The sequence below is a fragment of the Podarcis tiliguerta genome, assembly GCF_965153285.1.
Source record: "Podarcis tiliguerta genome assembly, chromosome: 1".
Taxonomy (NCBI): domain Eukaryota; kingdom Metazoa; phylum Chordata; class Lepidosauria; order Squamata; family Lacertidae; genus Podarcis; species Podarcis tiliguerta.
In genome coordinates, this window is record NC_139534.1 from 130,519,528 (window position 1) to 130,546,890 (window position 27,363).

Here is a 27,363-nt window from a genome sequence, read left to right on the forward strand (position 1 = left end):
AGCAGCTATCCCAGTCCTACCCGGCGATGCTGAGGATTGCGCCAGAGGAGCCACTGCCTGGTCTACTCCAGCTTAGCAGATAGCTCAGTCAGTAGAGCAGGAGCCCCTTAATCTCAGGGTCCTGGGTTCAAGTCCTGCGTTGGGCAAAAAGATCGGGGGGGGGGGGGGAATTGGACTAGATCACCCTTGTGGGGGTGGGACGCTTCCACCTCTACGATTCCAATCTCAGGGAACATCCCTTTGCAAGGAACCCAGCAAGATGCCTTCTACTGAGTCAGAACATGGGGTCCGCCCGGCTCAGTGCTGTCTGCACGGGCTGGCAGCAGCTCTCCAGGATTTCAGGCGCTGGAGAGCACAGCTGAGCAGAGAACGAGGCTGCAAGGGAGAAGCATCACGCAGCAGCTCGAGGAGGAAGCGGTAGTTGCCGTGTTTCCTGTACAACGGGGAGCTGATTTCACACACACACAAACCACACACACACACACCCCGAGCAGACTGGGTGGGGACTCGCATCTCAGCTCAGCTCTCTAGCGATCCAGCTGTTGCTGCTACTCCCGGCTCTGAGACTCAGGAAAGAAGGGGGGCATTTTGCTTCTGACCACATCTGGATCCAGGACGGGAGGAGAGGGACTCCGCTGTGCGCTCCGGTTTGTGAAATCTTCATCCAGGTAAAGGAGAGGGCGAAAGCCCACTAAACGTGCTGGGGGGGGGGGTCTCTATCCCTTTTCTTCCTGGGCTGTAGGTTTTCTTCCTTTTTCTCCAACGCGATGGTCAAGGGGCAGCCTCGTTTCCCATGCATGCATCCGATCGATCTCTCCAATTTTCCACCTTTGGGTTCGTGGCGCCTCCAGGCGCGAACGGGGTTTTCACAGGGGACACCAACCGGGGTGGGCTGACAAATCCAGCCCGGATTTCTTGCAAGCAAAATATGATCCTCCGTTTGGGGGGGGGGGGGAATCTTGCAAGCGGGGAATGTGTCGAGGGAGGGAGTCTAATAACACGTCTCTCCCCGCCCGTGCAAGAGAAATTGATGGGAATGTGTGTGGTGGTGGTGGTGTTTTTTCATTCAGCCAGAGAACAAAACACACACACACATACACACTTTCCGCCTCACAGCTCTTTGCAAAAACTGCATTTCATTTAATTTGGCGTCACTCCGGAGTGGTTGCATCGCCAGCGCTCTACCTAATTTGCAATGCACGTGAATTATTATTATATATATAATTTTTTAAAAAAACACCCTCCCCTCCTTTCTGCGAGGGATCTTCCTGGGTGGCCGAGGGACCCCTTCCCACCTGGATCTGTTTGCAATCTCTTTGTTCGGAGCAAGTAGCATTTTCTGGCACGCCTGGACTCCCCTCCCATGTCTCATGCTGGGGATGGTGTTGATCCGGAGAGTCTTGTCTGTCTGATTCAGATACTGAAACTCATGGCAAGCATTGGGATCCCACCCAATATGTGTATATATTAAACCCTTCTGCTTGGCTTTGTTTAAAGTTGTTTCCTCCTTCTCCAGCTGGAAAAGCTGTCTTTCTTTTAAGTTGAGTGGGGGGGAGAGGAAAATCTGCGTATTGGCTCCTTCTCCTGGAAATATTTCTCTTGTGTTAGCAGATTTTTAAATTTTTATTTTTAGGCAGTGGTAGGTGGTATTACTGCTCTGATGGCAAACGGGTGGGCGAGGGTGGGCAGCTGCGCTCTGCTGGCAGCGTGCACGAAGGCAAGATTGCCAAACTGCCGAGAGAAAGACTCTGGTGTTTATTTATTTTTTAAAGATGGGTGGGTGGGTGGACAGATAAGCATTAAAACTGGGTGGGCAGACTGAACGGGCAGTCTGACTCAGGGCAAAGCAGCCCAGCCTACTCTTTTACCCCCTCACCTCCACCCCACCAGACCATTCATAAAATGACCTGGGATGGGGACTCTACAGGATGTTGACATTGTGGAAGGAGCCCAAGGCTTGCAAAAGGGTGCGTGGCCATTGACAAAGCAGGTCAGGCCACAGGGTCCAGCCTCTGGGAACAAAGACTGAATTTAGAAGACTTTGGCCTGCCGGCTAATCCTGGATGAATGTGAGCTGGCTTTTCATTTTTTAAAAAATCATTTTTTTAAAAAAAGAACAAAAACTGGAGATCAGCTTTTCAAGCAGCTCCACCACAAATATATGCACACATATATATGCACACATATATCATCCTACAGAACAAGGCAGAACAGTCCAAACTTCACCTTTCTACTCCTTTTTCTTAAAGGGGAGAGATTAATTCGTAGGTGGGTGTAGAGAGGAAGATGCTTGAACCCGAGTCTCTGAGATGGGGAAAGGCTTTGAATGCTGGTTTCGTAAGGGGCAGAGATCTAAGAAGGAAGAGGCGACTGCGGGGAAGTGAGCTCTAGCAAACGAGAAGTGAGCTCTGGCAAAATAAGCATCTTTTGTTTTGAATGCTGAGAACTCAGCTTTGCAAAGGGGAGGCAGGGCAGGAAGAGGGAGGCAGATATTGTGACTCTCGAGATGGGAGTGGGAGGGAAGAAACTCGGGTGGGGACTCAACCCCCACGTTTATGAGGCAATTAAAAAATGACACCCCCTCTGCCTCGTTTGCCGCCCCCCCATTAATTTTGCGCTAATTGACTGTTACAACCCATAAAGCTCAATGGTCCTTAGCCTCTCCGCTCACAAGTTCATCCCAAGACAAAGATACCTGTTGTCTCTTAGGAGGAGAGTTTTATTAGGGCCTTGGGAGGGGGGCGGCCTCTGCTTTATTTAAAAAGAGCCTGGGAACCCTTTTGCTTCTTGGCAAGGATTGCCTGGCCAGGTTCTCAAACTTGCTGGTCCCGTTGACCTCTCCTTCAGTCCAGCCACCATCCAAAAGGAACTCATCAGCTGGGGGAAAAGAGACCAGCCTGTTATTTCAGGGTGCATGCTCTCCGTGGGGTGGTTTGGCACTGCCAGTTGTCTGCGTGGATCTCGAAATGGCCACATCTGCCTCTTGATTTCTGATTCCGCGACGGGAGGTCCTATACCACACCCATTTGGCCGCTCCTTCCATATTAACCGGATTTTATGGAATCCTCTGATTCAAATCCTCTTTTGTGCCATATGGCCATGCATGGAACTGAAATGCAATTGGCTTAAAGATGAGGTAGAAAGCCACTTGGCTTCTCTGTCTTCCCTCCCCTTTCTGCTTTCCAGAGATGCTTTGCATCACCTCGGTGGGCGTGGCGGGCTCCGAAAGCCTCCATAATGCAGATAGTGGTAGAGGGTTTTTTTTGGTTGGGGGGAGCGGACAGCTAAGGAAGGCTTGATAAACATTTGTAAAATATAACTGCTCTGGAGAAAGTAACAACTCTCCACACACCTCTGCTGGTTGCTTCTCATAGTAAAAAAAAGGTAAAGGACCCCTGGACGGTTAAGTCCAGTCAAAGGAGACTATGGGATTGCTGCGTTCATCTCGCTTTCAGGCCGAGGGAGCCGGTGTTTGTCCGCAGACAGTATACCTGAAGGAGCATCTCCACCTCCATTGTTCTGCCCAGACACTGCGGTCCAGCGCCAAAGGCCTTCTGGTAGTTCCCTCACTACAAGAAACCAAGTTACAGGGAACCAGGCAGAGGGCCTTCTCGGTAGTGGCACCTGCCCTGTGGAACACCCTCCCACCAGATGTCAAAGAGAAAAATAACTACCAAACTGTTAGAAGACATCTGAAGGCAGCCCTGTTTAGGGAAGCTTTTAATGTTTAATAGGTTATTGTGTATTAGTGTTCTGTTGGAAGCCGCCCAGAGTGGCTGGGGAAACCCAGTCAGATGGATGGGGTATAAAAAATTATTATTGTTATTATTATTATTATTATTATTATTATTATTATTATTATTATTATTCCGGGACATGTGGCCAGCAGAACTAAACCGCTTCGGTGCAACGGAACACCATGACAGACACCAGAGCGCACGGAAACACCGTTTACCTTCCTGTTGGAGTAGTACCTATTTATCTACTTTCACTGGTGTGTTTTGGAACTGCTAGGTTGGCAGGAGCTGGGACAGAGCAACGGGAGCTCACCCCGTCGCAGGGATTTGAACTGCCGACCTTCTGATCGGCAACCCAAGAGGCTCAGTGGTTTAGACCACAGCGCCACCCATGTCCCTGCTTCTCATAGTAATTCATGTTGGGATGGCCCAATTGATGGGCCCCCAAAGTGCCCACATGACGGGGTAATGACAAGGATTTGAAAAGCTGTAGGTCTGTGATAGGGCATCCGCCTTGCAGGCAGGAGGTCCCAAGTTCATTCCACGACTTCTCCAGGTTGGGCTGGGAGAATAAACCAAGGGAAACTGCTGCCGGCCCGTGTAGGCAATGCTGGTTAAGATGGGCCAGTGATATAAGGCATGTCCCTTATGGGGATCAAACCTGCAACCTTGGCGTTTATCAGCATCAGGCTCTAACAAACTGAGCCAATTTTATTCTAATCCTAAAAGAGGATTAGCTATGAATCCATGGAAGTGGGAAGATCTACCAAAAAAACCCCAAATCTCCCGAACTGAGTGGGCCTATGTGGAAACTTTTATAGAGCACAACAGCGCTGGATTGGTTCACTGAGATCACCTGATTTCCGGGACCAGGAGGATTCTGGGTTGTGGTAGTAGAACCCCAACTTGAGGTCTCCAACTGGTGGCCTTGTGGACATCTGGAGTAGAGGAGTGGTCTTGGGTTGACTACAGCTCCCACCATCCACATCCAGCTTAGCCTGTCGTCAGGACTGATGGGTGTTGTAGTCCCAACAACATTTGGAGGGCACCAAGTTGGAGAGCGATGGGAGAGAGTCTTGGCACGTAGCTTCCAGGGCTTCTGGTCTGATCTCCCCCTGGGCAAGTGCTGGAACAGATTTTCTAAGTAGTGGCTTGCTAATCTACTGATATGCGTCTTGTGGAAGTCCTATACAGAACCTGTTTTGTGGGCAGAAGGTCTCCGGGGTCAGTCGCTTGCGTCTCCCGTTAAAAGCATCTGTAGCTGAGGGCGGGAATGTCTGCTCCTCTGCCCAAGGCCCTGGAGACCTGCTGCTGGCAGTCCGAGTGGGCAATAGTGGGCTTGTCTGACCTAATGTAAGGAAGCTTTTTGTGTGAATCACCATGTTAGAAGCTAAAATGGGAACAGGCTTGTGCCTGTAGCCCCTGATTCAATGCTGTTCCTGTGTATCATTTCGATAGCTCTCTTAATTTGCTAAGTGCTGTGTGGGCCTTACAGCTTCATGGGGTGGTCCAGCGGTCTGGCTCAGTACAGATGTTTGGAGGGAAGTGACCCAGCTCAGCAGGAAGAGGTTCGATCCTCCAGGTAGGGGTGGGAACGACCCCCCCTGCCTGAAACCCCAGGGCATCGCACCCACAGCGCCACCTGCGTCCCTTCCGACATATTGTTGTTGTTGTTTAGTCGTTTAGTCGTATCAGACTCTTTGTGACCCCCTGGACCAGAGCACGCCAGGCACTCCTGTCTTCCACTGCCTCCCGCAGTTGGGTCAAACTCATGCTGGTAGCTTCGAGAACACTGTCCAACCATCTCATCCTCTGTCGTCCCCTTCTCCTTGTGCCCTCCATCTTTCCCAACATCAGGGTCTTTCCCAGGGAGTCTTCTCTTCTCATGAGGTGGCCAAAGTCTTGGAGCCTCAGCTTCAGGATCTGTCCTTCCAGTGAGCACTCAGGGCTGATTTCCTTCAGAATGGATAGGTTTGATCTTCTTGCAGTCCACGGGACTCTCTAGAGTCTCCTCCAGCACCAGAATTCAAAAGCATCCATTTTTCGGCGATCAGCCTTCTTGATGGTCCAGCTCTCACTTCCATACATCACTACTGGGAAAACCATAGCTTTTACTATACGGACCTTTGTTGGCAAGGTGATGTTTTTAATATGGATAAGATATATAAAAACATAATAAAGATGTAAACGTTACAAAACTTCCCTCTACAGGGCTGCCTTGTGTTGTCTTCTGAAGGTTGTATACTTATTGATCTCCTTGGCTCAGGGGTTGCATAACTCCACACCCTCCAATATTTCTACTGTGAAAATAGAGACATCCTTAGGAAAAGCGAGACATTTCAGGATCAAATCAGAAACCGGGATGGCTTCTGTAAATCTGGGACTGTCCCTGGAAAATAGAGACACTGGGAGGGTCTGTTGCCATTGGCCTTCTTGGCTGCAAAGTAGATGATGAGAGTTGAGGTCCACTAACATCTGGAGGTTCCTCAGCCCTGGTTGAGGCTCTGGTGCAGTTTTGCCCTGCTGAAACGGTTGTGTCCATCTGTGTGCGCCATTCAGCTGCAGTCCTGAGAGCTTGGGTGAAGCCAGCCTGTTCAGAGATTGACAGGTGAGCGAAGGAATTTCCTTCAGATGCTGCTCAAAAGGCCACACCTTGGAGGAGATTCTTGACGTGCGCAGAATGGAGAATGTCCCACAAAGACAGCTGTGGCTCTGGCAGGGAAGCCACAAAGCAGAGGGCAATTGCAGACCTGGTCAAGAGCGTCACACGCTTGATGTCTTGGAGCAGGCTGAGATGGGGAAGTCAGGATTAAGCCCCTGATATTGAAAGAGAAAGTCAGTTTACATTGGAAGCGGTAGAAACACACCCCAGCGACGAGGCCCTGTTGCCCTTGGATAATAAAAGGTTGTGCCCAATGATGTTTCTCTTCTTCTGCCTGCACAGTGGGACTTCCTCTCGCCCTATGCCTCCCCCCAAATGTGTCCTGGGGTTCCCCCAACCCTTTGGAGCAAAATGGGGAGGGATAAAGCAAACACACAAGAGAAGGAAGAGGAAGTCCTGTGGTCTATGCAGAACATCCTTTTGCTAATGGGGTGATTTCGTTGCATCCAGCCGTGTTCTGAGCAGATGACACAACCTTGATGGCAGAAAGGGAGGAGGAATTAAAGAACCTTTCAATGAGGGTGAAAGAGGAGAGCGCAAAATATGGTTTGAAGCTCAACGTCAAAAAAACGAAGATCCTGGCCACTGGTCCCATCCCCTCCTGGCAAACAGAAGGGGAAGAAATGGAGGCAGTGAGAGATTTTACTTTCTTGGGCTCCATGATCACTGCAGATGGTGACAGCAGTCACAAAATTAAAAGACGCCTGCTTCTTGGGAGAAAAGCAATGACAAACCTAGACAGCATCTTAAAAAGCAGAGACAGCACCTTGCCAACAAAGGTCCGTATAGTTCAAGCTATGGTTTTCCCAGTAGTGATGTATGGGAGTGAGAGCTGGACCATAAAGAAGGCTGATCGCAGAAGAATTGATGTTTTTGGATGATGGTGCTGGAGGAGACCCTTGAGAGTCCCATGGACTGCCAGAAGATCAAACCTCTCCATTCTGAAGGAAATCAGCCCTGAGTGCTCACTGGAAGGACAGATCCTGAAGCTGAGGCTCCAAGACTTTGGCCACCTCATGAGAAGAGAAGACTCCCTGGAAAAGATCCTGATGCTGGGAAAGATGGAGAAGGGCACAAGGAGAAGGGGACGACAGAGGACAAGATGGTTGGACAGTGTTCTCGAAGCTACCAGCATGAGTTTGACCAAACTGGGGGAGGCAGTGGAAGACAGGAGTGCCTGGCGTGCTCTGGTCCAGGGGGTCACGAAGAGTCGGACACGACTAAACAACTAAACAAATGCTAGTCCTGTGAGTTAAGAATATAAGAGGAGCCAGCAGGATCAGGCCAGTGTCCCATTTAGTCCAGCATCCTATTCTCCCAGTGGCCAACCAGTGGGAAATTGGGAAGCAGAATTTGAACACAAGAGCAGCTCTCCCCTCCAGTGGTTTCCCGCAACTGGGATTTAGTAGTATTATTGCCTCCTTCTGTGGAAGCAGAACATAGCCATTGACTTCAGTGGGTCTACTCTGAGTATGACTATCACCACCATGACTTATGAACTAATCACCTTCTATGCATGTCCCAAGGCAACTGACGAACCCGCAATCTAAAACCCCACTAAAAATAGTTTTTAAAACAGGACAAAGCAACAACTAAACTATAGGTTTAAAGCCGTGCAAAATGAACACCTTAAGTCAGAGACCTTTTCATCCTGGAAAAACTTGTCAAAGCAAAAAAAAGGTCTTCCATTGTTTCCGGAAAATGCAGAGGGCACCCGGCTGTTGTAGCTCAACAGGGTTAGATGAGCGAGATCGGAACTCAGGGCAGCAATTAGCGGGGAAGGAAATTATCTGCAGGTGCTCAGAAGACACATTGCGGCATGAAGATGCACAGTTTTCAAGTGTCCTCATCAGTGTCCGCCCTGAAAACCGCCTGCAAATTGTGTAACTGCCGTCTTTCCAGTCTTCCACTAGGTCCGTGGTTCTTGAACTTTTTTTGGTGCCATGAACTCAACTCAACACTATAAAGGAAGAAGAAGAAGAAGAAGAAGAAGAAGAAGAAGAAGAAGAAGAAGAAGAAGAAGAAGAAGAAATTTTTATTTATACCCCATCCTCCCTGGCCAGAACTGGGCTCAGGGCGGCTAACACCAATAAAATTACAATAAAACGTAAAAGAAAAGGAAAAAACAGTTAATTAAAATACAGGTTAAAATATGGGTTAAAATACAATTTAAAATGCAGGCTCGTTTTAGTAGCAGCCGATAAATCAAAACCAAAAGGGGAGGGAAACATAAGGGTCAGACTGAGTCCAAACCAAAGGTCAGGCGGAACAGCTCCGTCTTGCAGGCCCTACGGAAAGATGTCAAATCCCGCCGGGCCCTGGTCTCTTGTGACAGAGCATTCCACCACATCGGGGCCAGTACTGAAAAGGCCCTGGCCCTAGTTGAGATAACTAAAGAACTACTAGACTGTAATCGATAAAAATAACAGCCAAGTGACAACCAATAAAACAATATATAAAAGACCATGCAAAAAGCCTGAACTGAGCAACCAAGTCACATAGCAGAATATAATATCTGGATTTTCAATCTTGTATCTTTTCCCCCCATCTCTGTTCCAAAAGAGTATGTGTCACTGAGTGCTGGCACTATTTTCGCCCCCGAGGCTGGTTATAATGGGATCTTTCTAACAGCACACAGTTTTCTGTATCATCAAGTTCCTCCATGCCAGGGCTGGGGCTGCTGGATCTCTGCTCCATTGTTCCTTGTGAAATCAGTGTCATTTAAGGAGGGGGAAAAAATCTCATTTCTGTTTCTGCAAGTGGTAGCTCTCTTCAGAGGGACAGGGAGTTGGCAAACAGATGCTATTCAAAGTACTGTATTTTTCGCTCTATAGGACGCACCCGACCATAGGGCGCACCTAGTTTTTAGAGGAGCAAAAACATAAACAAATTTTGTGGGGCTCGATGGGGCCTGATTCAGCAGGCTCTTCAATTTACTGTAGTTATGTGAACCACCCGATAGTGTGTTGCAGATCACTCTTAGAGAATCACCTGTGATTTTTTTTTTATAATCACAAGTACACACCCTTCCCTGTGTCCCTATTTTTCCAGGGACAGTCCCGGATTTACAGACGCCATCCCTGTTTCTAATTTGTGCTTATCCTTAGGACATAGGGACGTGGGTGGCGCTGTGGGTTAAACCACGGAGCCTAAGACTTGCTGATCAGAAGGTCGGTGGTTCGAATCCCAGCAACAGGGTGAGCTCTTGTGCTCGGTCCCTGCTCCTGCCAACCTAGCAGTTCAAAAGCACGTCAAAGTGCAAGTAGATAAATAGGTACCGCTCCAACGGGAAGGTAAACGGTGTTTCTGTGTGCTGCTCTGGTTCACCAGAAGTGGCTTAGTCATGCTGGCCACACGACCCGGAAGCTGTACGCCGGCTCCCTCAGCTAGTAAAGCGAGATCAGCACCGCAACCGCAGAGTCGGTCACGACTGGACCTAATGGTTAGGGGTCCCTTTACTTATCCTTAGGACAGGGGTAGGAAAACAAAGGCCCAGGGGCTGGATCCGACCCAATCACCTTCTCAATCCGGCCCGCAGTCCAGGAATCAGCATGTTTTTACACGAGTAGATTGTGTGCTTTTATTTAAAATGCATCTCTGGGTTATTTGTGGGCCACAGGAATGCATTCATTTTTTTCCTCCAAAATATAGTCCGCCCCCCCCCCGAGGTCTGAGGGGCAGTGGACCGGCCCCTGCTGAAAAAGTTTGCTGACCCCTGCCTTAGGACATCCCTATTTTCATCAGAGAAATGTTGGAGGGTGTGGAGTTATGTGACGCCTGAGATAAAAAGAGACAGCCTTTAGAAGACATCTGAAGGCAGCCCTGAACAGGGAAGTTTTTAAAATGTTTAATGGTTTATTATGTTTTTATCTATTTTGGAAGCTGCCCAGAGTGGCTGGGGCAACCCAGTCAGATGGGTGGGGTATAAACAACAAATTATTATTATTGTTAAATTATTATTATTATTATTATTATTATTAACATTCCTATTTTCATCAGAGAAATGTTGCAAGTTATGCAATTGCAGCTAATTTTAAGACTTATTCACAACTTCCTTCCATTTACCTTTGCCTGAAAAGAACGGTGCAAAAGTTAAGTTTGGATAAGTCCTTAGTTTCACCCTTTCAACTTTCTAGATAAATACCGTATTTTTTGCTCTATAAGACTCACTTTTTCCCTCCTAAAAAGTATGGGGAAATGTGTGTGCGTCTTATGGAGCGAATGCAGGCTGCACAGCTATCCCAGAAGCCAGAACAGCAAGAGGGATCGCTGCTTTCGCTGCACAGCGATCCCTCTTGCTGTTCTGGCTTCTGAGATTCAGAATATTTTTTTTCTTGTTTTCCTCCTCCAAAAACTAGGTGCGTCTTGTGGTCTGGTGCGTCTTATAGAGCGAAAAATACAGTAGCTCTACGCTAGAGCAGTAGATCATGGAACTGGCCAGAGGGGAGCTGGCCCTGGATTCCATCTTAAGTGATGCCCAGTAAATGTTACTGACCCAAGCAGGAACAGTGACTATAATCCTATCACATTCAATATATAGAAGCATAGAATTGTAGAAGTGGAAGGGACCACGAGGGTCATCTAGTCCAGCCCGTGTGGAACTCGAACCCACAACCCTGAGATTAAGAGTCTCGTGCTCTGTATCTGCAAATAGACAGTTGGCAAGAAAGTCCAGCAGAGTCACATTTGACGTCAGGAGGAGAAACTTCCCAGAAATGAAAGGAGTGGGAAAGAGGAAGTTGAAAAGAAAAGACTAAAGTAGCTAAATCTCTCCAGAGGGCTGGAGGGCTATTCAGTTATAATTGAATTAATTATTTCCATCTGTCTACACAATGGAAGATGCGGGGAGGATTCCGGTATCCGAGCAAACTTTCGCAGGAAGCAAGTCTGAGCAACTGAGGTCATGATATCAGGCAAAGTTCTTGTTTTTTAAAAAAAGATATTTATTGAGGTTTCAACATATTACAAAAATTAGAAAGAATAAAAAAGGGGGGGGGGAATACAAAATAAAAACAGTTAAAAACAAATCAGTCTCTCCATATCTTATCTTTCATTTGCTTGTTTCCCTGACCTCCTCACACCTCCCTTTCTTGTATTCCATTTCAATTGGTTAATTCAGCAAATCCTTTCCCTCTTTAATTTTATCTTAATCTTTTATCTTAATATATTGTAGTTTTAGATTATCACCCGTTAATAATCCATTTTTACATATTCCTTAACATTACTGTTAGCAAAAACCACTTAACTTCAATCCAGCATCATTCTAACATTCATTAATTTTACAGTGTTTCTGTAAGTAGTCTTTAAATTTCTTCCAATCTTCTTCCACTGACTCTTCTCCCTGGTCTCGGATTCTGCCGGTCATTTCCGCCAATTTCATATAGTCCACCACCTTCATCTGCCATTCTTCCAGAGTGGGTGATATCAGGCAAAGTTCTGGGCCTTATTGACAAATGAAAAACAAACTATCAGGTTTGGTTGGGATCAATCTGAGAGGTCATAAAGAACTCAGAAGTGAAATTGCTTCCAAAAAAGTAAAGTGACTATTCCCTAATTTCAACTTCCATGTCTGAGGAATGGAAAACATGTAACAGCAGTTACCGTATTTTTCGCTCTATAAGATGCACCAGACCACAAGACGCACCTAGTTTTTGGAGGAGGAAAACAAGAAAAAAAATATTCTGAATCCCAGAAGCCAGAAGAGCAAGAGGGATCGCTGTGCAGTGAAAGCAGCAATCCCTCTTGCTGTTCTGGCTTCTGGGATAGCTGCGCAGCCTGCATTCGCTCCATAAGATGCACACACATTTCCCCTTACTTTTTAGGAGGGAAAAAGTGAGTCTTATAGAGCAAAAAATACGATATTTAAAAGGGATTCAGGAGGTATCCGGGAAATTACAGGTTGGTGAGTTTAATGTCTGTTGCAGGAAAACCCGTGAATAGCACAATTAAAGGTAGATTCCCACGTATATAGCAGAAGTCTTGTTGAAGCATTGCTTCTGTAAGGTTAAGATCTGTTGCATTGGGAAAGGGATTAGAAATGAAACCGTTGCTATAACAACGCCGTTATACAAATCTGTGGTGCAGCTGCATTTGGAAAAACTCACCTCAAAAAGGGTATTGTAGCTCATCAGGGACCTGCTACTCTACCAGGTGATGCTGAAGTTCTAAATCAGCATGTGATTTCCAGGAATAAAGAACGGGGCAAAGAGATTTGAACAGGAGTAGCCAAGCTGGCACCCTCCAGAAGGTTCAGAAAATGACGGCTCAAACGTTCAAAGGGATGGCGAGGCTCTCCTAGGAGGAAGGCTTGCAGCATTTGGGGTTTTTTAGTTTGGAGAGCAGGCAAGTAGAAATTTATGAAATTATGCATGGCACAGAGAAAGTGGATGGAGGAAAGGTTTTTCCTCCCTTCCTCAAAACACTAGGGCTGAATCTAGACATATATTAAAAAACACTCTGGGGGGAAAAAATTGAATTTGCCATTAGCTCACCATTGCCATCTAGTGTCACCTTTGTATAATGCACTTAAACCGTTATATTTGCAGCTGCACCACAGCTCTGGAAAAAAGTTTTTAAAAAATATATTGAATTTGCCATTAGCTCACCATCGCCATCTAGTGTCACCTTTGTATAATGCACTTAAACCGTTATATTTGCAGCTGTAGAGCTGAGTCCTAGGGTCCTACATCCTGGGTCATTGTACGTGTCGGTGAAGAGCACATAAGTCTGCCCACCCCATTATGCCCCGCCATGCGCCCTTCCGAGTCCGAAAAAGGCCTGCACATGCACAGCTGGGCATTCTTTGAATGCATGCGAAACTGGTGTTGCCTGTAAATCTTCACGCATAGCAGGGAGTTAAATTAGAAGGAGACAAAGTCATAAGGCCACGTTGTTCTACCTCAATAGAAGACTCTCTGCATCTCCAGAGGTGTTACGCCTTTGAAAACCTTTGCTGGAAGGAACCACAAGCCACCTGAGAACAGGATGCTGGATCTGAGGGGCCTTGGGTCTAATCCAGCCCGACTCTTCTTTTGTTGCTGTGCAGAATGACATCCTTCTGCACCAGGTGGCATGCACACATTCCATTCCTGTTGGGACAGGGCTTCTCCTCCTCCTCCTCCTCCTCCTCCTCCTTCACCTTCTCCTTCTCCTTCTCCTTCTCCTTCTCCTTCTCCTCCTCCTCCTCCTCCTCCTTCACCTTCTCCTTCTCCTTCTCCTTCTCCTTCTCCTCCTCCTCCTCCTCTTTCTCTTTCTCTTTCTCTTTCTCTTTCTCTTTCTCCTTCTTCTCCTTCTTCTTCTCCTTCTCCTTCTTTGGCAATCACCTGTAGCTGAGTAAGACTGTCTTCCATATACAGTGGTACCTCGGGTTACACACGCTTCAGGTTACAGACTCTGCTAACCCAGAAATAGTGCTTCAGGTTAAGAACTTTGCTTCAGGATGAGAACAGAAATCGGGCTCTGGCGGCAGCAGGAGGCCCCATTAGCTAAAGTGGTGCTTCAGGTTAAGAACAGTTTCAGGTTAAGAACGGACCTCCGGAACGAATTAAGTACTTAACCCGAGGTACCACTGTACACGGTTTTAACAATGAGTCTGTAAGTGACTGTTCTGGAGGCCAGTTCTGGATCCCCACGTCCTTCCACAGTGGGGACATTGGTTTCCGGGAAGGAGCTGATCACGGTGAGGATTTGCCAAGCATGCCTTCCTCTTAGCTTGTTTCTCCCTTGCATCCTGAGTTTGAGTGTCTTCAAAACCCATAAACACCTTTGGTCAAGGCTGTTCTCCAACTGGAGCGCTCGCAGGCCAGTGTTTCCCAGTTGTCGGTGTTTATACTACATTTTTGTAGATTTGCCTTGAGATGACAGGCATTGCAGGGAGCAGGCATTGCGGGGAGGAGGCGCTTTTGACCATTCCCTGCATGCAGAAAAACAGCTCATCAGGGACCTGCTAATCTACCAGGTGATGCTGAAGTTCTAAATCAGCATGTGATTTCCAGGAATAAAGAACGGGGCAAAGGGGTTTGAACAGGAATAGCCAACGTGGCACCCTCCGGACGCTGTCAGACTACAACTCCTGTCAGCCCCAGCCAGCAGGACCAATGGTCAGGGCAGGGGGTTGTACTAGAATAGAATCATAGAATCATAGAGTTGGAAGAGACCACAAGGGCCATCGAGTCCAACCCCCTGCCAAGCAGGAAACACCATCAGAGCACTCCTGACATATTGTTGTCAAGCCTCTGCTTAAAGACCTCCAAAGAAGGAGACTCCACCACACTCCTTGGCAGCAAATTCCACTGTCGAACAGCTCTTACTGTCAGGAAGTTCTTCCTAATGTTTAGGTGGAATCTTCTTTCTTGTAGTTTGGATCCATTGCTCCGTGTCCGCTTCTCTGGAGCAGCAGAAAACAACCTTTCTCCCTCCTCTATGTGACATCCTTTTATATATTTGAACACGGCTATCATATCCCCCCTTAACCTCCTCTTCTCCAGGCTAAACATGCCCAGCTCCCTTAGCCGTTCCTCATAAGGCATCGTTTCCAGGCCTTTGACCGTTTTGGTTGCCCTCCTCTGGACACGGTCCAGTTTGTCAGTGTCCTTCTTGAACTGTGGTGCCCAGAAGTGGACACAGTACTCCAGGTGAGGTCTGACCAGAGCAGAATACAGTGGCACTATTACTTCCCTTCAGGGGTCCCTTGCAACTCTACAATTCGATGATTCTCTTATTCTGTCCATCTGAAACCAGATTTTTCCACTTAACAGGAAACAAAGGAGAAGCGGGACGGAATGTGGCAAAAGGCCTTCATGGCTAGCATCCTTTATTTTATTTTTTTAGTCATTGCAGACTCAACAAAAGCGTTGCACCTTCCCTCAGGAGGCTTCCCTCCGGCAACGCAGCCTCTCCGTGCGAAATCTCCGAGGGCTGCAGCAATTGTTGATAATTGTGTTGCGTCTGCATTGCTAGACGCAGAACGCAACCTGGTCTCCCGAGAGCCCAGGTGGAGACTTCCATGAGACTTTGCCCCAGCGGCCTCTCCCTGTCAGGAGAAGCTGAGCTCTCCGGATTAATAATTTTCTGCACGCTTGCTCTAATTTGATTTCCGTGTTTCCCCAGTGTCCGACAGCGCTTGCAATATATCCACCGCTGTGTGAGTTTCAGAATCGTACTGCGTGCATCACAGAAATTTGGGCATAATATTGAACTTGCCGAAATGTCCAGCTTTAGTTTTAACCGAATATGCTGGTTTCTAGTCCCTAAAATACTCGCTGACTTATGGGATACAGTGGTACCTTGGTTCTCAAACTTAATCCGTTCCGGAAGTCTGTTCCAAAACCAAGGTGTGCTTTCCCATAGAAAGGAATGCAAAACGGATTAATCCGTTCCAGACTTTTAAAAACAAACCCTAAAACAGCAATTTAACATGGATTTTACTATCTAACGAGACCATCGCTCCATAAAATGAAAGCAATAATCAACGTACTATAAAATAAATAAGTATTGTAGATGATAAATATTTAAAAAATCTTACTTGCACTGATGATAGCCATTGTTTGGATGGGGGCCTTTTATCCATTTGCTCAGTCACACAATCAAGCAGTAGCTGAACTGGGTTCCACACAGTCACAAAAACAAATTAGCCGAAAAAGTCTCAAAAAGGCAAAATAAATAGCAAAAACAAAAGCGCCAAACTTCATCCGTTCTGGAAGTCAGTTTGACTTCTGAAATGTTCAAAAACCAAGACGCAGCTTCCAGTTGGTGCAGGCGGCCCAAAAACAATAGCCGACAGCCGCATCGAATGTTCAGCTTCCGAAAAGCGTTTGAAAACCAGAACACTTACTTCTGGGTTTTTGGCGTTTGGAAACCAAGGCGTTTGAGTGCCAAGGCATTTGAGAATCAAGGTGTACCACTGTATCTTCAAGAGAACAAAATTCTAAGGCATTTGGACCACATCAGGAAGGCTGAGAGGAGGGTTTTGTGGCCCGGGCAGCCCAGGACCTCCACACACACTGCCAAAACAATGCAGCAGTAATTTGTCTTCACCTCCAGATGTGAACTCTATTGTCTTTCGAGACAGACGGATGTCAGCAACAGTTCTTGACTGCAATGATAGGCTTGTGCTTAGTGCCAGAAGCTAGAGAGGGGCAGAGAAGGGGGGGGCAGGCTTCAGAGACTAGTTAGGAACATGGGAGCCCATTTCATACCAAATCAGACCATTGGTCTATCTAGCTCAATACTGCTGGCATTGACAGGCAGCAGCTGTCCAGGATTTCAGACAGACTACCGAGAGATGCTGAAGATTACAAATGAAAACTTCTGCTGCATGCAAGGCTGATACCCTCCTGTGCTGAGTCATTGCCACCCTTTCAGGAAACATTCATTTGCAAGGTGTTAGGAGCACTGGATGCGGGTGGCACTGTGGGTTAAACCACAGAGCCTGTTGTTGTTGTTTAGTCGTTTAGTCGTGTCCAACTCTTCGTGACCCCCTGGACCAGAGCACGCCAGGCACTCCTGTCTTCCACTGCCTCCTGCAGTTTGGTCAAACTCATGCTGGTAGCTTCGAGAACACTGTCCCACCATCTCGTCCTCTGTCGTCCCCTTCTCCTTGTGCCCTCCATCTTTCCCAACATCAGGGTCTTTTCCAGGGAGTCTTCTCTTCTCATGAGGCGGCCAAAGTCTAGGAGCCTCAGCTTCAGGATCTGTCCTTCCAGTGAGCACTCAGGGCTGATTTCCTTCAGAATGGAGAGGTTTGATCTCCTTGCAGTCCATGGGACTCTCCAGAGTCTCCTCCAGCACCACAATTCAAAATCATCCATTCTTCGGCGATCAGCCTTCTTTATGGTCCAGCTTTCACTTCCATACATCACTAGGGCCCTTCTTATGGAGCTCTATTGCAATAGCAGAACCTCCATGCCCAGGGACAGTCTACCTCTGAATACCAGTTGGTGATTACAGCAGCTAGAGAGCAGCTGCAGGTCTCCCTGCAGCTCCAGCACCAGAATTCAAAAGCATCAAAATAATTCAAAAGCCTTCTTTATGGTCCAGCTCTCACTTCCATACATCACATGCTCATAGCAGCTGCTGGAGAGCGGGCAGAGAGGAGGAGAGGCTGCTGAGGCCCAGCCTCGCATGACGCACCAGCCCTAAGGTGCAGCAGAATGTAGGGCTGCCCTGGGGGGGGGGGGAGAAAGAGGGAGCAGAGCACAGGGAGTCTTAATTTTTTTGAGTAAGAAAAACTTTGTGTATTTGCATCTAATCATGCCCCGTTGTAAAATACAGTGGATGTTCGGGTTGTGAACGTGATCTGTGCAGAAGGCACGTTCGCAACCCACAGCGTTCGCAACCAGCGTTTGCGCAGGTGCGGATTGCACTTCTGCACTTCTGTGCATGAATCATAGAATCGTAGAGTTGGAAGAGACCACAAGGGCCATCGAGTCCAACCCCCTGCCAAGCAGGAAACACCATCAGAGCACTCCTGACATATGGTTGTCAAGCCTCTGCTTCAAGACCTCCAAAGAAGGAGACTCCACCACACTCCTTGGCATCAAATTCCACTGTCAAACAGCTCTTACTGTCAGGAAGTTCTTCCTAATGTTGAGGTGGAATCTTCTTTCTTGTAGTTTGGATCCATTGCTCCGTGTCCGCTTCTCTGGAGCAGCAGAAAACAACCTTTCTCCCTCCTCTATGTGACATCCTTTTATATATTTGAACATGGCTATCATATCACCTCTTAACCTCCTCTTCTCCAGGCTAAACATGCCCAGCTCCCTTAGCCGTTCCTCATAAGGCATCGTTTCCAGGCCTTTGACCATTTTGGTTGCCCTCCTCTGGACACGTTCCAGTTTGTCAGTGTCCTTGCGCAAAGCACGATTTAGCACTTCTGCTCATGAACAACTGCCGGATCCCGGAAGTAACCCATTCCAGTACTTATGGGTTTGGGCAGTCCACAACCTGAAAAAACACAACCTGAAGCGGACACAACATGAGGTTTGACTACATATATTGGTGTTTGTTTTTCTTTTTGTAAATCTACCAAGGAACAAAATTAAATAAAATAACAATTGAGGGTTCTTTTCAGGACGGTGGAGGGCTTGTGTGTTGTACCCCGCTGGTATCGTGGCATTCGCCCTTCTTCTGATAGGAAGTACTGGGAGGGGCACAAAAAATGGGGGGGGTCTAAGAGGGTCAGTTTGGGGGCGAGGAATGAGGAATGTCCCTTTTTTCATCTGAGGAATGTTGGAGGGTATCTGACTCCTTTGTTCTTTGGGTCACAGCACGCAGGCAGGGCTCTTGGTTTGCAAAACTCTCAGGCTTGCAGAATGCAGCGTGTTGTCTTGATGAACGACACTCGGGTCCTGCCCTATAACTTGTGGGTGAGTCAGTTAATTCGTGGTGCAGTCGGTATTATTTCCTGTGCTTGTTTATGAGAATGCACACGCCCAGAAAGTGGGGAGGGAGAAAAGAAGCGCAGCTTAACGCGATCACAGCTGTTTATAATGGGAGATGATGTCTCGCTTCTAAACTGTTTGCAAAGCCTTCTATTAATTGGATTACACAGCTCAGATCGGCAGTTTTATCCCGGGATGCCGCCGCATCTGCCCTACCAGCCACGCAACGCATTCATAACGGAGATGTTTAAACAGAAGCCAAGTCTTCTGAGATTACCACCCTTATTTTTCAGCGTTCGCCAGGAATCGATTTGGTGTCTTTGGGTTTCTATTTTTAAGCAATTCAGCCTTTTATTTGAAATAAAAATTTGAAAGATGGTGGTGGGAGCCATCACTCCTTCAAGAAACAAAACAATAAAATAAAATAAAAAATGAGTCATTAAAAAAAAAAACCCCACAAGACGTCCACCCACTCGCCTCGTGCTGTTGCTATGGCAATTTGGCTCTGCTGTGCAAGATGGTCTTCGAACTTTTCCCCAAACATCACCCGGGGCTGATTGACACAACTGCAATATGGGCTTTCTCTCTCCCCGCCCCCCCCCCGCCGCCTTTGCAATTCCATGTGGAGGCTTAACGTCTGCCAGGAACGCAGCGTTTGTGGCTAGCTGGTTGCACCCGAACAGAACTTCGCACTTGGCAACTAATAGCGTTGCTATTCAGCTTTTCAGCCCCAAAGGGCCCCTGAAAACAGCGAGCAGCATATTTAAATCGGCATCGTCAATCAATCAAGAGACAGAAAATAAGGGATGGCGAAGACCTGGGAAGGCTGCACAGAGCTGTGTTGTTGACAACTCTCCTGGGGCGGGCAGGTGTGGGAGACTCCCTGCTCCTGAATGGGGCAACTGTGCCCCTGAAGGACCAGGTGCGCATCCTGGGAGTCATTCTGGACTCACAGCTGTCCATAGAGGCGCAGGTCAATTATGTGTCCAGGGCAGCTGTCTACCAGCTCCATCTGGTGCACAGGCTGAGACCGTACCTGCCTGCTCACTGTCTCACCAGAGTGGTGCATGCTCTAGTTATCTCCCGCTTGGACTAATGCAATATGCTCTATGTGGGGCTACCTTTGAAGGTGACCCGGAAACTGCAACTAATCCAGATTGCATCAGCTGGACTGGTGACTGGGAGCGGCCGCCGAGACCATGCATGATTTTATAAACTCCTATCATGCAACCCTGAGGGACGTGGGTGGCACTATGGGTTAAACCACAAAGCCTAGGACTTGCCGATCAGAAGGTCGGTGGTTCAGATCCCCACAACGGGGTGAGCTCCCATTGCTCAGTCCCTGCTCGTGCCAACCTAGCAGTTTGAAAGCACATCAAAGTGCAAGTAGATAAATAGGTACCACTCCTGCAGGAAGGTAAACGGCGTTTCCGTGCGCTGCTCTGGTTCACCAGAAGCGGCTTAGTCATGCTGGCCACATGACCCGGAAGCTGCACGCCGGCCCCCACGGCCAGTAAAGCGAGATGAGCGCCGCAACCCCAGAGTCGGCCACGACTGGACCTAATGGTCAGGGGTCCCTTTACCTTTACCTTACCATGCGACCCTATTACTCGCCTTTTTCTCGAAGCCAAAAAGTCCCAGGCTTCAAGCAACCTTTCCTGGCAGAGGCAGCTAAATCTGCTCTTGGGTGTTAGCATGTGGCAGTGCAAGGAAACAGGTGCCGACTTTGCAACGGCTGCTTCCACGTCACTCTGCGGTTGGGCCGCTGCTTCCGCCTTTGGCGACTTCCTCCCTCCATTCATCAGAGCAGCTAGACAGGAACCAAATACCTGCTCTTGACAGTATCTCACGGTGGGGGTGGAAGTCCACCAGACGTGGTCCTCTGGGATCTCACTGAATGGCCTGGTACCTTAAGTGATGATGATGATGATGATGATGAAGATGATGAACACCCTGCTCATCTGGCTGGGTTTCCCAAGCCACTCTGGGCAGTTTCCAGCAAAATAAATACTGTATTCTTCCATGTATAACACGCCCCCGTGTATAAGACACCCCCTATTTTGGGGGACTCCAAATTAGGAAAATGGGGGGTGGCCCCCAGAGTTGTTGAACTTTTTAAGGGGGGATTGCTCCTACCCAATTAGCACAAGAACAGCAAATCAACACCAACCCTCGCCGCAGCAACCAATAACATGCTGGCAATCTTAGGCTCGCGGCAGCAACCAATCCCACATCTTATACACGGAAAAGTACGGTACATTTCTAAAAAAACAAGCACAGGGCTGCCTTCAGATGCCTTTTAAAAGTTGTGTGGTTCTTGTATCTCCAAAGGCCGTCTGCCTGGTTCCCTGTAACTTCGCTTCTCGCTATGAGGGAACCGCCAGAAGACCCTCGGAGGTGGACCACCCCATTGTCCGGGCTGAATGGTGGGGGTGGACCTTACGCCACCAGGTTCAAATATTTCTACTTAGGGAAGCCTTTGGCCTTTAAAAGCTGGGGGGGAGTTTTACCATATCTTTTTGCTACTGTCCTGTTTTAAAATATTTTCGTCCTCTGATTTTCAATACTGCTGCTTTTGATTTTGGTTTCGTAGCTCTTGTTTGGGAACCACCACGAACTTTTGTAAGGAAAGTATAAATATTTTAAAGACGAAAATCCGCAGGTCATCAGGATAAGGATGTTTGGCTGAGATTCCTGCATTGCCCTTGGGGTCCCTTTCCAGCTCCACAATTCTATAATTCTAGGGCCCCCCTCCCCTTCTCCGATGCACCCGCTTCCTTTCCCAGAAATGATGGTGTGTTTTGCTTTGGAAATAAGCAAAAATAGCCATCGAAACCTTTCTTGGTCCATCTAGATCAGTATTGTCTACCCTGACTGGCAGAAGCTTTCTAGGACAGTGGTAAAGGTAAAGGTACCCCCCCGACTGTTAGGTCCAGTCGCGGACAACTCTGGGGTTGCGGCGCTCATCTCGCTTTAGTGGTCAAGGGAGCCAGCGTTTGTCCGCAGACAGCTTTCCGATTCATGTGGACAGCAGGACTAAACTGCTTCTGGCAAAACCAAAGCAGTGCATGGAAACGCCGTTAACCTTCCCGCCGGAGCGGTACCTATTTATCTACTTGCACTGGCGTGCTTTTGAACTGCTAGGTGGGCAGGAGCAGGGACCAGGCAACGGGAGCTCACCCCGTCACGGGGATTCGAACCTCCAACCTTCCGATCAGCAAGCCCTAGGCTCAGTGGTTTAGACCACAGCACCACCCACATCCCAGGACAGTGGTAGCCAGTGCTTTCCCCCCCTAAAAAAATGTTTAGGGGTACTCTCATTTTCCTACTCATATTGACATACTGCCCCTCAATGAGGCCCAAAACACTGGTGGTAGCCACCACGATGTAAATTATGTAGTTTTTTTTTTCATATTGTAAGCCACTTTGAGCATGGCTTTAACTAAGCTTTCCATATTTCAAAAAGTGAAAACCCAGACACAAAAGTTGTTGCGTTGTTGAGCTCTTTTTTTCTTTTTCTTTTTTGGCAAAGTTGTTGTCTATGTCCGGGAAATTTCAGATGTACGGCAACTCTACTTTCGCTATGCAAAGGTTGTGGGTTCGAGGTCCCCTCTGCATTGCAGGGGGTTGGACTAGATTACTCTGGTGGTCCCATCCAACTCTTTGATTCTCTGATACCCTGTGAATTTTGGATAATGTGCACATCTTTGCAAGCGATTTTCTCCTAACCTAATGCATTTCCACATTACATTCACTCCTTCTGCACACATCATTCGGCTGAGGAACTGAAGCACAAAATTCGGAGGTGTGTGCATAACATCAGGGCAGCTGTATTTCGGTTTACCTATCATTTGGGGAAATGCAGACTAGGGGTGTTAGCACAGAACAGAACCAAATTTCTCCCTCAAATGCCACAATTTGTGCTTCCACCGCCCCCCCACCCCGAATATTTAGCTTCCCACTGGGCTCTAGCATTATGAGAGAGGGAGAAAGGACCTTTTCTGTATTCATTTCCCCTTGATAATTTTGGTTGTCCTTTTCGGCAGCAGACTTTAGGAGATGTGGAGAGCGGAAATGTGTGGGTTGCTTGCTGCGTTTTGGTAAATTGTCGCCGTCGTTTGACACGTTCTTCGGATGTACATATTTCCTGCAATATACTGCTGATTATATCTGAGAGAAGGTCTTTGAACCCTGTCATGAAGCCTGTCCACCCCACAGCCGCCTGATAGATACACACAGGCATGCCAGTTCCTTTAAAAAAACAAAATTATAATTATACCATATTTCATTTCATCTTTTCTTCTGGTTGATTTCCATTCCTCCTCAAAGCGGTTTCATTTACATCCTTTTATAAACTGTTTCCTTCTCTCTTTTTCAGTTCCAATTCTCCCCTTATCTCTTTCATTCAAATTTCAATTTTTACACACACATGCCAGTTCCGTTGGGTGGGCCCCACATTCAAGAGGGGAGGGACACAACACATCAGCCACAAAAAAAAAACACAAAAAAAAGGAAGGCGATGTGGAGCACGGGTTATAATCAGAGTCATTTCCAGCGTTTGCAGAAACGAACTTACAGATAAGCCCTTAATCTTCTCAAGCGCTACAGCTAACTCTCCGCCACAGGCTGCCCCCATTTTTAACCTTCCTCGTTACAGTTAGATTCGTTGCGGGAAATCTCGTTGTGCCTACATTCTTGCATTCCTGCAGGTGGAAACTGTGCCCGGGCTTGGTACTGGCGACACTTACCGTTAAGATCAGTGTGACTGACAAAATGGGGCAGAGTCGGGCAGCTCTCCTCAGGCACACAATTTGGGGCTACCTTTCAGACCTTTGGGTGGTGCCAGGAGGCAGGGGCAGCAAGCACTGCCCCTAGAAAGGAGCTCGACCCCTGCCCACTTGCCCTGCATTTATGGGTTACACTACATAACAGATACGTTGGCTCCCAGTACGTTTCCGAGCACAATTCAGAGTGTTGGTGCTGACCTTGAAAGCCCAAAACGGCCTCTGTCCAGTATACCTGAAGAAGCATCTCCACCCCCATCGTTCTGCCCAGACACTGAGGTCCAGCGCCGAGGGCCTTCTGGTGGTTCCCTCCCTGCGAGAAGCCAAGTTACAGGGAACCAGGCACAGGGCCTTCTCGGTGGTGGCGCCCACCCTGCAGAACGCCCTCCCATCAAATGTCAACGAAATAAACAAATACCTGACACTTAGAAGACATCTGAAGGCAATCGTGTATGGGGAAACTTTTAATGTTTGAAGTTTTATCGTGGTTTTGATATTCTGTTGGGTGCTGCCCAGAATGGCTGGGGAAACCAAGGCCGCTTAGGGCTTTAAAGGTCAACACCAACACTCTGAAATGTGCTCGGAAACATACTGGGAGCCAATGTAGGTCTTTCAGGACCGGTGTTATGTGGTCATAGAATCATAGAATCATAGAGTTGGAAGAGACCACAAGGGCCATCGAGTCCAACCCCCTGCCAAGCAGGAAACACCATCAGAGCACTCCTGACATATGGTTGTCAAGCCTCTGCTTAAAGACCTCCAAAGAAGGAGACTCCACCACACTCCTTGGCAGCAAATTCCACTGTCGAACAGCTCTTACTGTCAGGAAGTTCTTCCTAATGTTTAGGTGGAATCTTCTTTCTTGTAGTTTGGATCCATTGCTCCGTGTCCGCTTCTCTGGAGCAGCAGAAAACAACCTTTCTCCCTCCTCTATGTGACATCCTTTTATATATTTGAACATGGCTATCATATCACCCCTTAACCTCCTCTTCTCCAGGCTAAACATGCCCAGCTCCCTTAGCCGTTCCTCATAAGGCATCGTTTCCAGGCCTTTGACCATTTTGGTTGCCCTCCTCTGGACACGTTCCAGTTTCTCAGTGTCCTTCTTGAACTGTGGTGCCCAGAACTGGACACAGTACTCCAGGTGAGGTCTGACCAGAGCAGAATACAGTGGCACTATAACTTCCCTTGATCTAGATGCTATACTCCTATTGATGCAGCCCAGAATTGCATTGGCTTTTTTAGCTGCCGCGTCACACTGTTGGCTCATGTCAAGTTTGTGGTCAACCAAGACTCCTAGATCCTTTTCACATGTACTGCTCTCAAGCCAGGTGTCACCCATCTTGTATTTGTGCCTCTCATTTTTTTTTGCCCAAGTGCAATACTTTACATTTCTCCCTGTTAAAATTCATCTTGTTTGTTTTGGCCCAGTTCTCTAATCTGTCAAGGTCGTTTTGAGGTGTGATCCTGTCCTCTGGGGTGTTAGCCACCCCTCCCAGTTTGGTGTCATCTGCAAATTTGATCAGGATGCCCTTGAGTCCATCATCCAAGTCGTTGATAAAGATGTTGAATAAGACCGGGCCCAAGACAGAACCCTGTGGCACCCCACTAGTCACTCTTCTCCAGGATGAAGAGGAACCATTGATGAGCACCCTTTGGGTCCGGTCAGTCAGCCAGTTACAAATCCACTGAGTGGTAGCATAGTCAAGACTGCATTTTACCAGCTTCTTTACAAGAATATCATGGGGCACCTTGTCAAATGCCTTGCTGAAATCAAGGTAGACTACATCCACTGCGTTCCCTTCATCTACCAGGCTTGTAATTCTGTCAAAAAATGAGATCAGGTTCGTCTGACATGACTTATTTTTCAGAAATCCATGCTGACTATTGGTGATCACAGCATTCCTTTCTAGGTGCTCACAGATTGTTTGCTTAATGATCTGCTCCAGAATCTTCCCTGGTATTGATGTCAGACTGACTGGGCGGTAATTATTTGGGTCCTCTCTTTCCCCCTTTTTGAAAATAGGGACAACATTTGCCCTCCTCCAGTCTGCTGGGACTTCGCCTGTTCTCCAGGAATTCTCAAAGATGATTGCCAGTGGTTCTGAGATCACATCTGCCAGTTCTTTTAATGGTCTCGCTGGTCGCTCCCAGTTACCAGTCTAGCTGCCGCATTCTGGATTAGTTGTAGTTTCCAGGTCACCTTCAAAGGTAGCCCCACGCAGAGCTCATTGCAGTAATCCAAGATGTGATCCATTGCGGCTTACGGTTCCATGGTTCTCTGATGCCACGAAGGAACCAAGTCGCCTTCTGCTCCAACGCAAGCCCGCTTTGATTCCCAGGTGGCTCAGTCCTAAGGTGTGAATGATGCTATAATCCTGAGAAACAGGGCTGTGAGCAACGATGGGACTTTTACTGCTGGCAGTGAGAGCTGCTCTTTTTGAAAGCTTCCTGTTGCTCGGGCAACGCACAGCACTATTCTGAGGGTGTCTAGCAGGTGAAGGGGGTGGGGAACCCACCCGGCTGTGAGACTGTGAAATGCTGCTGCGTTTTGCAGCAGTTGTGGCACATTTGTGAGTGTGTAGTCTTTGTAGCAAGGTGTCACAAGCTGGAACCCAAAGCAGAACTGCCTGGATTTGGCGGTCGGTGCACAATCCAGATCTCACACCAGCAATAACTCACAGTTAGAGAAAGGAAAATGAGAGACATAGGTTCTTTGTCCTGCTTTTTTTAGAGCTGGGGTCATAGTGGCTTAGCTCCAGAATCTATTTTCACAGGTTCCACAGGGGATCCAGTGAAGAAATATCAAAGTACCGTAGGTTTTTTTTGTCCCTAGAAAAACCAGAAACTAGAAAACCCAATGTAGGTTTGGTGGTTGTTGTTGTTTTTAATATAATGTTGGCAGCTAGATTTTTTTTTAAAAAAACAAAACCCTCATCCTCTGAACATGTGCAGAGTGCCTGTCCCTCTTTGGAAATTTGAGAGGAATTGACTCCCAGGGATCCTTGAGGTCGCATTTCTAAGTCTAACCTGATCTGAGGGTGATGTTACCCTACCTGGAAGCCCTATTTATGTCATCTTGGCCTCAATAAGAAGCCTCTTAGTGACTGTGGCCACCATCACCCATCAATTTGATCACCCTCTCCCTACCAAGAAGCAGTGACTTGTTCTTTTTTCCACTCTAAGTCCAAGAAGAAACAATACCTTGCTGAGAGAGTTGGCAGTGGCAATGCAGAATGACTAGCTGCCACAGGCACCCGGAGGCTTCCCACCGTGTGAAGCCTTGTTTGTGGGCTCTTAGGTGAATCGAAACACAGCCCAGAGTGAAATATATATCAGACACAATATTTCCTGGGCAAAATACAAGACCCATCAAAACCAACAGAGTAGTTTCAATGGGATTTTGATTAGGATCGGTTTCAGCATTGCCGAAACAAAGGCATGGCAAGCACGCAAACTGAATTACCGGAGTTTTGGATTATTCCAAGTTAACATTAAGGCTTTATTGAGTTGCACACCAAACGGCTCTAATTGTTACAGCAGCCCATTCGTTCGCAACTCTTGATCAGGAAATGCATGAATTACAAAGCGGGAAACTTGATTTGCATCAGTTATTCAATTTGCTCCCTCTCTCTTTTTCTACTTGGTTATTTAAATCACGCCGGCAGCCCGTGCCAAATTCAGGTGCGCCGAGTTTTCTTACTTTTGCATAATTCGGGTTCTGCACAGGAGAGGAACGCAGAGTTCCACTGGACTTTGGGGATCTAGACAGTTTTTCATTGCATGCCCTACTTATTTTA

The 27,363-nt window shown here is 47.6% G+C and overlaps 1 protein-coding gene and 1 long non-coding RNA gene across 2 annotated transcripts in view; both read left to right on the forward strand.

Annotated features, from left to right (window-relative positions):
• Positions 1 to 351: 351 nt before the first annotated feature.
• Positions 352 to 27,363, forward strand: part of GNG2 (G protein subunit gamma 2) — a 49,465-nt gene continuing 22,453 nt past the window's right edge. Inside the window, exon 1 of the mRNA XM_083440731.1 lies at positions 352 to 668. The gene's annotated coding sequence lies outside the window, so the exon portion shown is untranslated. The remainder of the gene's footprint in view (positions 669 to 27,363) is intronic.
• Positions 7,494 to 27,363, forward strand: part of LOC310677739 — a 304,619-nt gene continuing 284,749 nt past the window's right edge. Inside the window, exon 1 of the long non-coding RNA XR_014511388.1 lies at positions 7,494 to 7,650. This is a non-coding gene — a long non-coding RNA (uncharacterized lncRNA). The remainder of the gene's footprint in view (positions 7,651 to 27,363) is intronic.